This window comes from Xiphophorus hellerii, chromosome 7 (genome assembly GCF_003331165.1).
Source record: "Xiphophorus hellerii strain 12219 chromosome 7, Xiphophorus_hellerii-4.1, whole genome shotgun sequence".
Taxonomy (NCBI): Eukaryota; Metazoa; Chordata; class Actinopteri; order Cyprinodontiformes; family Poeciliidae; genus Xiphophorus; species Xiphophorus hellerii.
Genome location: NC_045678.1, coordinates 29445574 through 29459264, shown reverse-complemented (window position 1 = coordinate 29459264; position 13691 = coordinate 29445574).

The following is a 13691-nucleotide window of genomic DNA, read 5'->3' as shown; positions in this document are numbered from 1 at the left end:
AGAAAAAGGCAGCAGACAATTATTTTTCACCTTTGGACTTATTTAGATGGATAAATCACTCAGTCTTACATTAATTACATTTGTTTTCTGGTCTCAAAATTCCTGATAATTCTAATACATTGCTTTATCATCTTAAAACATATTAACTGTATGTCTACAGCTCAGGGTATATGATTTTAGTAGCTGTTTAACAAGAAATTTGTTAAACAATTATAGAATAGAACAGAAGAGAAAAAGCCTTTATTTCCCCACAAAGGGGATATTTAATAGCAGCAACAGATATAAAGGTTCACACAAAAAGATTCTTAGTGTTAAAAACAATATTTAAAAAAATAATATTAACAATAATATATACCGTACAAGACTAACATATTTTACAATGCCTTGCTAAAGTAGTTGTAACCGTTTTGACATATTATTAACACAAACATTCAATTTATTTCGCTTTTATGTGACACACTGAAAGAAAACAATGGAAACGTGTGAAATGAAAGACAAAAGAATCTGAAAAGTGCAACCCAAAAATTCACTGTTTGTTGGAAAAGTTTCACATTCCAGCAGGAAAACGACCCTGAACATCCAACCAAAGCGACATTGGAACGATTTACATTCACGTTTATTCAGATGTCTAGTCAAAGTTCAGACCTAAGCTTGAAGTGTTTTGTAAATAATTTTTAAAGGAACACTTCATGTCTAGTTTTAAAAGTAGACACCAAAATGTCAGCAAGTTTCTCCACATTTGTACTGGAGGTCAAATTAATCCCAATGACTTTTTATTAGTGCTAGTCTGATAAGGCTTTTCTGACTCTTATGGAAGAGGAATAGTGCCACTAAAAAAAATTACTATTTCTCAAACTTTTCACTTTTGATCTCAATATTTTGATTTTTTTCTCAGAATTTTCACTTTTTTCTCAGAACTCTGAAATTTTTCTTAAAATTTCTGGGGTTTTTTCTTCCAATATTTAGACTTTTTTCTCTGACTTTTATGTTTTTTTCTCAGAATATAAACTTTTTTCTCTGAATTTTATGTTTTTTTCTCAGAATATAAACTTTTTTCTCTGAATTTTATGTTTTTTTCTCAGAATATAAACTTTTTTCTCTGAATTTTATGTTTTTTTCTCAGAATATAAACTTTTTTCTCTGAATTTTATGTTTTTTTCTCAGAATATAAACTTTTTTCTCTGAATTTTATGTTTTTTTCTCAGAACTCTGACATGTTTTCTCAGCACTAAGAAGTGAGATCTGAAAAAAATACACAATCAATTTTGCGTAATTTTAAAATAAATCTACAAAAAAACTTTATAAAATACACAGAAGTCTTTGAGTCATGACACTTAAAAAAAAAACCAAATCTATTTTTTAAGCACAAAAAAACTTTCTTACAGATTTTTTCCCACCTGTCTCTCATGCATTTTGCCAAACTGAGACCAAGTGATGAAATCTTTGCTCTACTCTAACCTGGCGTGGGTCTTTAGAGCTTAATTTATGACGGGAGTCCTCTTTTACACTCCGCTCCATCCTTCATGTTGATGCATGGCTGCAGGAGCGGCCATCCCGTTTTCTGGAACTTGAGTCGCTCCCATCCTGGGGTGAAGGTACCGCTCCGCTCCGCTCCGCCCCGACCCAGACGGCTTCCATCACCCGCTCTGGGGATTATGGAGGATTACAACACTGACGTGGAAGAGGAGGCCGCCAAAGAAATGTCTCCTAAATCTGGTGATAGGAGGTGGCAGAGATAGGAGCAGCTGCTGACATCCTTCTTCCTCTGGATTCCTTCACTCTGAATCTACAAGAAAAATGATCACTTTTTAACAATAATCCCCCTCCTTCCGCCTCATTTTCTCCCAAACATCGTTATTATTTTCTCTTTTCTCTTAATATCTATCTTGTTTTATCAATAGTAGGTGCAGATTTTAAAGCAGGGGTGTTCAAAGTGCGGCTCAGGGGCCATTTGTGGCCCCCAGAACATTTTGGGGGGGTCCTTGATCACATCTTAAGAATTGGTTCGCAAGTTGAAAATGTTGTTAGGACAAAATGTCCCTTTATGCCAGACCCTTTAAAGGAGATAAAATGCAAAACACAAAGTATTCATCTTGGTTTCTGCCTTTAATTTAATTTACTTTTAAGTTATAACAAGGAACAAAAATCTCCAGTGACTTTTACTAAAATACAGATTTAGTATAATAAACTTCACAGACTAAAGCAAGAGTGAGAAAATCCTGTTCTTGTTGCTGGAAAGACAAAAAAATTGAGAAAAAAATAATCAACCTGAAAATAGTTTGCCTGTTTATTTTTATTTTAAATCTACAATAATTTATGCATCACTCGTCTACAGAAATCTGAGTGCTTTGCTTATTTCATTAAAATATTGTGGGGGATTAGGTGCACACTAATATAAAAAAAATAAATGAAAAAGAAAAATTATGAGAATAATATATAACTAACATGAGAATAAAGTTGTAATAATGTGAGAATAAAGTCATAGCCTTTATGACTTCAGTCTTATAATTACATTTTTTATCGGCTTATGTTTTTACTTTTATTAATACAAATAAACATTTTTTATGAGAATAAAGTTGAAATAATGAGAATAAAATCAAAATAAAATGAGAATTGAGTCATAATATTACTAGAATAAAGATGTAGTATTTTGACTTTATTCTCATCATTTTAATACTTAATTTAATACTTTTAAAATTTTATTTTCTTAGTTTGGTTTGTAATTTAGCAGTTACAGATAAAAAAAAAAATATAATTTTTGCAATTATAATCAAAGAGAAAAACACTAAAAGTTTTCTGAACCCCGCAATAATTTCATCTTGACATTTTTTGGCCTCCAGACCAAAAAGTTTTAACAAATAGAACTGATGTAATGCGTAGAAACGTCCACGTGGTGGCAGTGCAGACCACTAAAAGCGTTCCCGGTGAATTGAATATCTGCCTTCTCCGCTTTGTGCCAGTCCTCCTGCTGCTCCGTCTGGCTTTTATGACCTGAAGCGATTCATAGTATGTTCACTGAACAAATTAATTCACAGATAAGCTGTTCCAGCTCTCATATCCTTTGGAAACACAGTCACACTGACATTATGTCACCATATGACATTTTCAGCAGTTTAGCTCATTTATTAGCAAACTAAGAACAGCTAGCCGCTAGTTAGCTCATAATTAGCCATATAGCAACGGTTATTTTGAAGAATGAATAAGTAAACTCTGTCAGAAGTATCAAATTTTGATTTAAATAAAGTCACACAAAACGTTGAGCACTATCGGTGGTGTTGGACTCAAAGTTTTTTGACTAAAAATAAAAAAGGACCCGTATGACAACCATTTTGCACACAAAATGAAATGTAGTCAGAACTTGTTTAGACATCAACACTTTATATGGCTTTTGATGACACCATATTAATTCATATGCTTTGGAAAACTGTCAAATATTTAAAAGCCATTTGGAAAACAATCTCTTTCCTGTGCTGAACATGTCACTGCATGTGACATTTGTGATGTTTGGAGCTAAACACATTTTGGGTATTATTGCCAGAAGAACAACATTTAAGTCTATTTTCTTTTAAAAATACATTTTTAACAGTTTTGTCAACTAGAAAACATGTGGCTCAGATGAAGTGACATGTTCAAATGAAACCAGGGAGCAGGAAGAAAGCTGTAGAGGTGATTTAGCAAATTAAAGTCTTTGAGCTACATTAGTTTCCCCCCTTTTTATTGTCTGACAGCAGGGGGAACCTGCAGGTTTTTTCTTCTCTGTCCACTGTTTACGAGGCTTTTAGCACCGCAGGAGCACGGATGAAACCTTTAAACCCCCACATCAGCCAGGTTTTTAAAAGGCACTTGTGTGAGAAACGAGACAGTGAGGGATTTATGGCCGGGCAGATAAATGAGGGACAGAAAGGAGGCGGAGGGCGGCCGTAGCTCTCTCCCACCACTCCAGCATCCCATCCTTCACCGCGAGCCGCGGGATCAAATGCCAAACCGATCAATCGTCCAGCAAGCAGACATCTGCAGCATGGGTCAGGATGGCATTTACCTCCACAGGGGGGCATATCGATAAAATAAAAAGAGATATCAACCCCGCAAACAAGCTCAGCATTAAGCATCATCGCCGTCTTTCTTTTTGTTGCTTTTCTCTTCGCTTTTCATTGTGGGATTCACTCTCTTTCAAAAAACAATAAATGAATTAAAAGTAAAAAAATCAAATCAAATCATTAAATATCTAAAAATGACATCATCAGAGGGACCAAACTGTAAAGTAGGTGGAGTTTCTGGTATTTTAAGGACAAAAATGACAATAAAAAAATGTAAGTTACAAAAAATAACAAAATCAGACAAAAGTAAAAAAAAAATTTGAAATCAATTTCTTTCGATAAAAAACTTCTGAAACTTTAACAGAAACTGCAGTGTGTCTGTGTCTGGTGAATTTAGGTTAAAACATGTATGTTTTTCACTCAGTGGGTAGAAAATCAATTGTACTAAAGTAAGAGTAGAGATATGTCATAATAAAACTACTCAAGTAAGTAAAAATACTCCTAAAGTAATTTATTTTAGTAAATATAACTAGTAACTACCCAACTCTGGCTGTTCCAGGTTTTCACCATGACAGACTCAGTGAATCGAACCAGAAAGTATCTTTTCCCAACAAACCTTTGGTTTGATTTGAGTCTAAAATCACTGGGCTCAGACTTTTTAAAAAGAACAAATGTGTAGAAAAACCGTCCAGCTGCTGCCACCCACACATGCCTCCACAAAAGCATCAACAATGATAATCAGCGAATTATCATAGCGCTGGACCCGAGTGACCTTTCAGAACCATTAAGCAGTTCATTTCCATGCTAACTAGTGAGGCGCTGCTCCACCCCCCACGCCCAGCCTCTGATGCCTCCCACCGCCGCCTGACAGCGCCACAATGACCCGACCTCCGCCCCGCTCCTCCCTTTCTGTTGGTCCTGCAGGATGAAGTGCAGAGGAGTTTATCAAGCCGAGAGGTCGACCCGTCGGCGCGCCTCACTCAGACGCCCCGGGCTGTCAGGCTGCGAAGACAACCGGAGTCTGACGCAGAGGCCGGACCGGTTCTGCGGTCCATCTGGCTGAGCTGAAGGCTGTCAGGAGCAACACCTGTGGAAAACATCCTCCGTCTCTGCAGCACAAAAACACCAAATATTACCAAGTCATTTATAGTTCCAACATCTCAGTTCAATTGAAATAAGACAAAAATAACCTAAAGGCAACTTTTCAGCAAGATATCTGAGCTGTTTTAAGTTAATATTGATGAGAAAATCCATTAGTTGATATTTTTTCCCATCTTATAAGTGAAACAATTTGCCAGTAGAATTGTAATTTTTCATCACTCAAAGCTTTTTTGCATAGATGAAGCTTTTCGTCTTAAACATACTAAAACTAAATTTTGTGACAAATAAAAAAGTGGTTTAATTAACTGCTGCTGCTTGTGGCACAATGCATTGTGGGATACCATGCTGGTGAGTCTTCACCGTCACATAAACTAAAGCTAATTTTAAAAACGTTTGGACCTCAAAAGGGCGTCAACTTATTATTAAAACTAAATTTAATTCACCAGATTAAGCTTATTTGAGTGTTACCAAACCTTGACCAAAGTAAAGTTATTTTCACTCATCCTTTTTACTTAAATAAAATCTTACATTTTACAGTGAAACTGCAGCTGAAACACAAACATACGTCAAATTTGGAAAGCAGCTTTTAATGAGAACTGCAAGCAGCATAAATCTCACCGCTCTCCGTTCTTATGCTCTTCCTTAAGCATCTCCCATGAATACAGCATAAATATTTTGGCAGGTGCCGCTTGGAGGGACATTGCAGCACCAGCACCAAGGGATATCGATTTTCCTTTTAACAGCCAAGAACCTTGGCTTCGAATGGCATCAATACGTGGAGGAAGAGGAGGCGGAGCAGGGAGGGACGACCTTGAGTCAGGAAGCAATCTGGATAAACAAGACAGTGGGAAGAAAACCAAACTCTGAGGACAACATGGCGGCGAAACCCTGGGGTCAGAAAAAACGCTTGAAACGTGAAATAAAAATGGTAAAGTATGGTGGAATCTGCAGTAAAAATAAAATCATAATACCCTGTGCTTGACATTTAATCTGTACTGTACACAGTTTTTTTAATTAATATATTTATTTTGGTGTATTTACTGTTTTTCCCTGAAAGTCTGTGCCAAAAAAATCAACCTATTCACAATTTTCACAAAAGTATTGGTCAAATTATTTAAAAAATATCTAGCAAAATAGAAAGACACTAAATAGAAAAATGAAATATTTTTAAATTGACTTGAATTGAAATCTTGTTGAATTTTATATAATTTATGGAGTTTAGAAGAGATTTTCAAGATTTTGTTTAATCGAATAGTAATCCAGGACATATGGCTGAAGAACGTCTCCCTGATGTAGGAGATCCGTGATTACTGATTAGTTTTTGGTTTTAAACAGAACATTTTTGTTTATTTTTAAGCAGTTATGAGGAACAGTGGCGAAACCTTAAACTGCTGCTGCGGAAGTTACTCAGCAGGTTGTTGCTAGGTAACCAAAGTTACTCAGCAGGTCGTTGCTAGGTAACCAAAGTTACTCAGCAGGTCGTTGCTAGGTAATCAAAGTTACTCAGCTGGTCGTTGCTAAGTAACCAAAGTTACTCAACAGGTCGTTGCTAGGAAACCAAAGTTACTCAGCTGGTCGTTGCTAGGTAACCAAAGTTACTCAGAAGGTCGTTGCTAGGTAACCAAAGTTACTCAGCTGGTCGTTGCTAAGTAACCAAAGTTACTCAACAGGTCGTTGCTAGGAAACCAAAGTTACTCAGCTGGTCGTTGCTAGGTAACCAAAGTTACTCAGAAGGTCGTTGCTAGGTAACCAAAGAATGAGTTAGTTGATTCCACCAACCTAGCTTAGCTAGCTGTGAGAGATTGAGCAACTAGTCTTTCCTCTGCCTACATCTCCCAGAATGCTGTGCGGTTCTGTATCAGAGTTTGGGAATATCTTAAATATTGATATTTGAATATTCTATCAGTTGTATTATCTATCGATATTGATAAAAAATGGGATTGGGAATTACTGAAAAAGTTATGAAACACTAGAAAAAAGAAAGAAATGAACGTAGAAAGTTAAAACAAATTGTACAGGACGACCAAGAAGAAATGGAAACAGTGGAAATGACGCTTAGAGATAAATTCACTGAAAAATGAAATCTATCTTGAGAATATTTGAGAAGAAAAAACAATCAAAGAAGCCACTGAGTTAGAAAAACAGAAAGATGTACAACTATTTAGTTTGGGATTTTCTTGGCAAATCTGATGGTTTGAGTAGAGAACCTCTCATTCCATTTGGTTGTGGTCACGGTTCACACATTTTAAGATTTATTTTATCCTTTATGTTTCCTCACTGTTGGGGAAGATCCCTGACAAATAACAGAAATCATAAAAAGTAATCCTACTCATTTACTGCCTTCAAAAAAGAGGTGAACAGGAACGTAAGGGAGGTTTATAAAGCAAAACCTTCAACACATGAGCAACAATAAATTCAAGTGTAAAACATTTCAGACCCCAGGAGTGGAGATCCCAGCAAATTTTCCCCAGGATCAGACTGTGCAATACTTAAAAATAATGAAAGAAACACCCAAAAAACCAAACAAAGCAGCAATAATGCAAATAGAATATCAGATCATAAAAAGTTCAGGTTTTACAAAAAGTACAGACCTCAACCTGGGTGAAAACCTTTAGAAACGCACAGATACAGAAATATCATACAAATGCGAATGCCAATTGCTCTGGAGACCGTGCCAAAAGCAGGAAGTTGTCAACAGCACAGCATTCTGGGTAAATACAAGCAAAACAAACAGTCTGTGCCAGAAGCACGAGCCGTACCAGCTAATTTGCACATGTGCTAAAGGAAATACTTCCAGACAGGGTATTTTTGTTCCCTTTTGCTTTTTGGATGTCATTTTAATTATAAAAATATACGACTTAAAGAGAATCATAAGAAATAAATATAAAAATGGTTTAACCGCATTTAGCAAGAAATTAAAGAACATATGTGCTGGTGTAGAATAACCAAACGAGAGAAAAAACAGATTCATAAAATAGTGTTTCCCATGAACACCAAATTAGGATAATTAGAAAAATAAAGGTATTTTTTTGTCCACCAGGGGGCACTTTGACTATTTGCTACAAGCTAACAGTATGTTGTTAGCTAGTAGCTACACTAGCTAGACAATACGAGCTACACGTTAACAGTTCTGTGAGTCCAACACACAATTCCACTTCTGATCTTTGAACTAAATTATGACAATTATTATTCATTAATAGTATTTTAACATTGTCTAGGTCAATAGGTTCTCTTATAACAGATAAAATATTTTGATGAATATAAATAAGCGGTGCAGATCATGCAGTTACTAGCTAGCACGAGAAATAACTCCTGGTCTTTTACCAAAGACAAAACAGAATTCCTACAACCACTAAAATCTGACACCACTCCATTTTTGTTTACATTTTGTGACAAAAGTGCTTTTCATGTAATTTCCTCCAGCGGTTTTTGGTGCAGCGCCCCCACAGGCGAGGAGGGGAACACATTTTTCAAATTGTTTTGATTGTTAAACACAGTGCAGAGTGAAAGAGAACCGCACCAGCTGGAAATGAAATAAATGTTTCAATCTTGGTCCCCAATCAGACCGAATCTACCGGCCTATCAGGCGTGAACACTCTAAAAGTAAGACTATTTGATAAAAGCTGGTTTTGTTTTTTGAACTTCTGGAACTTGAGGAATGACCTCGGGTTCAGAGACTGTTGCATTATTTAACCCAATCCAAAAACTGTCTGCAACAGTTTTAAATGATGAGCCTGAAAGCTGCGTTGTGTTTGCAGCCGATGACCTAAATGTACACACTTCCAGACTTGCTTATCCCCTTCATGTGAGCTTGTTTCTTCATCAGCGTGGCGCTGAAACGCGAGCGCAGCGGCGTGCGTTCACGCCCGTCCTCTGCTGGTTATCAGCTCAGCAGCTGTGGGAGGTAAACTTCAGATTTATTAGGTCAGGTTTGAGGATTAAGACCGCTCCGAAGCACTGCCACTTCCAGCGCCGTCGTTCCTCTGCTGCTCCCTCTCACTCACACACACACACACACACACACACTTTCACATACAATCACAATCCCCTTTGTGTTTCTGTCTTTCTCTCTTTCATTCCACAGAGATGATTTATTTTGTTCCTCCCTTCTCCTCCTGCAGTCTTCATCCGCCCCCGAGGTCAGCGCCGAGCTCCATCACTCTGTCTGGATTCTTAATCCCCACACTGGAGACGCCCGTGCCAATACAGAAGAATAACAGATTAAAAAACACATCTCGGGCCCCCGAATGTCTCCCGTTTCTCTCCCTCTCCTCTGTCCTCACAACAGATAAGTGGAAAAATAAACTCGGGGAGGCTAAGCCGGAGTGGAGAGGCGAGTCATCGACCCGGGGATGACAGAGAAGCTTCCAGCGCGGTGGTTAATGAAGGTGATGCAGCAAAGCAAGGCCCTCTGCAGAGACTCCTTCCTTTGAGTTATAACACCAAAGCTTTGAGAGGCGACCTGAATGCAAGCAGGATACTTTCCACTTGGCTGCAATTGTCTAAGAAAGAAATATGGCTGACCCTGAGGCTTAAATATAAGCAGCAGCAAGAAACTAAAAGGAGGTTTATTGTTAACTTGTCCTCTGAAGTCAATGGAAGTATTATGGGTGATGTACACAGAGAACAAAAGGGGGGAAAGAAAAAAAAATATCTTCAAACTGTAACGATTACATTCTCAGAGTAGCACTGATCCAAGACCAGCTTTTCTGTAACTTCTCCTGGTGTCTGCATGGCTTTATAGCCCAACCAGCAACCTTCAATAAAACCTTCTGCAGGCCTTTGTGAGGAGACAAAGCAGGGGGTGTGGGACAACTACAGGGGGGATAATGGCTGTGTCAGTTTCAGACTGCTGTCCTCATAAAAGCGGAACCAGGAGGACACCGAAGAATGTGGATATGTGTGTATACACGCACACCCACACGCACACACACACACACAGGCAGGCATGGTGTTGTCAATATGGCAGCTTTTCTACTGCACCGCTCTCGACATTCCAACCCAAGAGGAATCATGTCCCTTTGCAGTTCAAAAATCAGTCATTTTGAATTTATTCTGAGGCTTACGTGGAAGATTCTGCTTTCAACCATCAGTTTTAATCAGAAACGACTCAATTAATCATTCTGCGATGTCTTACTGTACTTCTAAAATAAGTTAAATAAGCAGAGTCTGAATAGATATTTAAGATTACTGTAAAATACTGCAAAATATGAAAAAAGTCCAATTCAATCATGTTTTTCGTTCATATTAATGAATGTTTATCAGGGGAGTTCCACAAGGCTGTATTCTTGGTCCCTTTCAGAAAACGAACAAGGAAGAGCCTGAAGAATGTGAGTGTGTGTGCATACACATATGTGTACACACGCATATATGTATGCACACACACGCAGGCTGAATCATGTTCTTTACTGCTCAAAAATCAGTTATTTTAAATTTAATCAGAGGGTTACGCGGTTCAGTTTTAATCAGAAATGCAGACTAACGACTTAATTATTCTGCAATGACTTTCTGTGCTTCTAAAATACTTCAATTAAAACATATGAGCCAGTAGAGTCCAAAGAAATGTCTAATATTACTGTAAATTTCTGCACAATATGAGAAAACGTCTCATTTAATCAAGTTTTTTTATCCGCATGAATAAATATTTATCCATGGAGTTCCACAAGGCTCTATTGTTGGTCACCAGACAAATGTGGAATTTATTTCCCCTTTAAAAAAAATAAATAAAAAAAAATAACAGTTGGAGTTTCTAAACTTTAGTTTGGCATGTTAAACTTTTAACACATTTTTTACCAGTGGCAGTATGTAGATAGGGTGTTGTAATTTCATATTTATTACAGCTAATATACTTACAGATAAAGATGAAAACAATTACTTAACCTCTTAAATCACATCAAGTCAGGCCTGAATTTAAACCTTCTTAATAAAAACATCCATTTGTTAGTAAATACTGACACCTGGGGGGAATTTAAAGGGACAGTCATGTTTTTGGGTTGTGGGAGAAAGCTGAAAACATGAAAACGCCACTCAGAACAGCCTCTAGGTCAAGTTTTATGGATGAAAGGATGATCATCGTCCTTCCTCCTCCTCTTCTCTGCCTCATCCCATCTCAAAGAACATCTTAAGACCCTGAAAACGAGTCATCTGTCCCCCCAGCGGCTTCTCCTCTGCTCCAAACGGCCTCTGATGGCTCATCGAGACCCGCTGGACTCTGACAGCACATTGTGTGCTATTGGCTATCGGCGCCACAGCTGCCCACATGGGGCCCTTCAACCCCATCAGCGGAGCAGGTGGGGGTCAGTGCTGCGCGATGAGGTCATCTGTGTGGGAGACAATGAGGAGGCAAAGGGGAGGAGAAAGATACGCAGGAGGAGCAGAGGTGAAAAACTGTTTAGATATTCTTAAAAATGAAGATGGAGGAATTTCGCCAAGGTGGAAAGAGGAAAGAAGCAGTAGATAAATATGTGCAAAACTTTGTCTATATTCTGCTAATGTAAAAAAAAAGACATTTTTGCAATTGTGGTGTTTACAATAAATAAGCAATACAATTAAAATCACATCACATGATAAGTTGTTAAACCTACAATGGCTTACTAAGAGTACTGGAAAATTGTACTCAGGTAAGAGTAGAACTATTTCAGCATATATTTACTCAAGTAAAAGTAAAAAGTAAAGAGTAGTAAAAATACTCCTATATATACTCCTCTCTCTCTGTCTATATATATATATATATATATATATATATATATATATATATATATATATATATATATATATATATATATATATTTATATATATATATATATATATATATATATATATATATATATATATATATATATATATATATATATATATATAAATTCATCTCAGACATTTCCCAGAAAATCACTTAAATTTCTGAGCTCCACAAATCAAAAGATTTGCAAGAAATGTGTTTAGATTCATCTTGGAAATTTAAAAAAAGTCAAAAATTGTGGCCTTCTGAAACTAAAAATGTTCAAAAATAATAATAAAAAAACTACTAACGTACAAGTAACTTTTCACCAAGATATATAGGAGATTCTTTTAAGTTAATAATTCCTTAATATTGATGAAAAAGTTCTACTGGCAGATTATTTCACTCATAACAAGACATTTTCCCATATTATAATAGAAATAATCTACCAGTGGAATTACACGTTTTCATCAAAACAAACTCCAATATATTGCTGAAAAGTTGCGTGTGAGTTAGTTTTGTCTAAAAACTAGACCTAAATTCTTGGAAAGATTTTGTGTTTTTGCAGAGTACAGGTCAGGGTTGAAAGAGATGTGATTGTAAGATGACAGAGCAATAGGGATCTGACACATCTGCTGCTCTCAGGGTGCAGATATAAGCAAACCAGATTGTCTAAAGCAGCTGCAGTAATTTTGTTCATGTTTTCCATCTTAATAAGATCCTGAGGTTATAAGCGTTCCCAAATGAAACAGATAATGGATGACAGCACAAGCCCTTTTGCGACACAGCAGACTAATGATTTATGATGCAAGCAGAAGGAAACTATTTGAGTCTCTCAGTTTCAAATGAATCTTGTTAATCAATTTAAGCTGCGAAGCGGATTCTCTGGGACTTGTGAAGAGAAAGCGAACAAAAGATTTCTAACTCCCATCCGACGATCGGACTCCTGAGGGAGTTCTGGTCTCCGTCCAGCAGGGGGTGCTCTAACTCCAAAGAGAGCCGTCCAGGATGCGTGCTGCTGACTTAGACCATGCTCACACAGCAGGGAAATGCCACTGAAATCTGATTTCCCCACCCTACTGCAATTAATAGTTTATATTTGATCAGGATGTTTTTACAGCTGATAGTCCGGTGGATTCAGTTCGATTGGGGACCAAAGTGACAACATTTGTTACATTTCCAGCTGCTGTGGTTCAATTCTGTCAAACCAATTAAACCCTTTAAAAAACATGTTCCCCTTCTCACCTGTGGGGGCGCTACACTATGAACCACTCAAGGAAATGTCATGAAACATCCAACGAAGACACTGAGAGCAACTTCCTTCTTCAAGGAATGTAAACAAAAATGGAGTCAGATTTTAGCAGTTGTAAGATTTCTCTTTTGTTGTTAACTAAAGACCACGAGTTATTAGTCCTGTTAGTGTTTGTTTTGGTTGTATTTACCCACAATCCCCTGCACTGAAGTCCACTTCCTGCTTTTGTAGGCGGACCAGAGTTCGCTTTTTTGGTCCGATTACGCATTCACACCTCCATAAACGAACCGGACTTTCTAGGCAAACAGACTGAAGTTGGACTGAAGTGGATTAAAGGGGCTGGTGGGAATGCAGCCTGAAAATCTTTGGCTGATTTGTTTCCCAGCTCTGAGTGCTGAATGGCTTTTGACTTTAGACCAGAGTGTTCGGCTGCCTTGAGCATCAAAATAAAACAGAATCCTGCTCAGGCCCATAAAACCAGCAGCCAAAGAGAATTTCTCGTTCTGCTCCGATCGAGGAATTTCCTCCTCGTGGTAACAACAAGCCGCTGCTCGTCGTCTTGTTAGAGCTTTGATTGATTGA